The following is an 836-nucleotide window of genomic DNA, read 5'->3' as shown; positions in this document are numbered from 1 at the left end:
CCGTACGAGGACCCTCTTAGGCGCTCTCCCCACGATCTGTATCTTAGGGCCCCAGAGCCTTGTCTGTCCCATCTCGCAAGATGAGGGGGCAGAAGTTTGGAAATGTGGGGTCACCTGCCCGTTCATGCAAACTGTAAGGCAGAGCGTGGCCTCAGACCCTGGTCTCTCTGGTCGCAAAGCCCAGTTTCCGGGATGTTCCACACGGAACAGGGGGGCCCAAGACCACGGGTCCCAGAGTCACCCGGGACGTCTGTTTATAACGCAGGCTCCTGGACTCCAGGCTGAACCTTCCAAGCGTGTGTGCAGGCGTGTCTGTGTGTGTCTCTGTGTGTGGCTGTAGAGGACAGGGAGCAGAAAGCTAGATTTTTTTCAACTCCGAAATGATTGTTTTACCCATTGAAATTGGAGAACTGCACAATACTATGTTGCCTTTCAAAGTAAAACTTAACAATACCTGGTATGACACAAGATGCAATTACGGAAAGAGTTATCACAAGAAATGTAGATGCCAAGAACTTTGCAATACTCAGGTTTGCTGGAACTATTCTGTCCCAGCACGTGAGAAAATAAGCTGTTGTCAGGAGGGGACTGGTGAGCGAGCGTGGGGTGAGCGTGAAGGGCTCTGGATTAACTCAAGAGTCAGGCCATCATGTCTGGGTCCACGATGGGCCAGCACCTGACGAGGAAGCTCTGCCTTGGCCAGACCTAATCTGCACCGATGGATGCTGGCTCTTTGTCTCCCTGACCAGCTCTGATCTCCAACGGATACGCCCCGTCCGCCTGCACGCCACTGACGGGACCATGGAGCTTGTTTTCATCTTCTGAAGAAATAGCTC

Source organism: Phacochoerus africanus, chromosome 10 (genome assembly GCF_016906955.1).
Source record: "Phacochoerus africanus isolate WHEZ1 chromosome 10, ROS_Pafr_v1, whole genome shotgun sequence".
Classification (NCBI taxonomy): Eukaryota; Metazoa; Chordata; class Mammalia; order Artiodactyla; family Suidae; genus Phacochoerus; species Phacochoerus africanus.
This window is presented reverse-complemented; position numbering follows the sequence as displayed.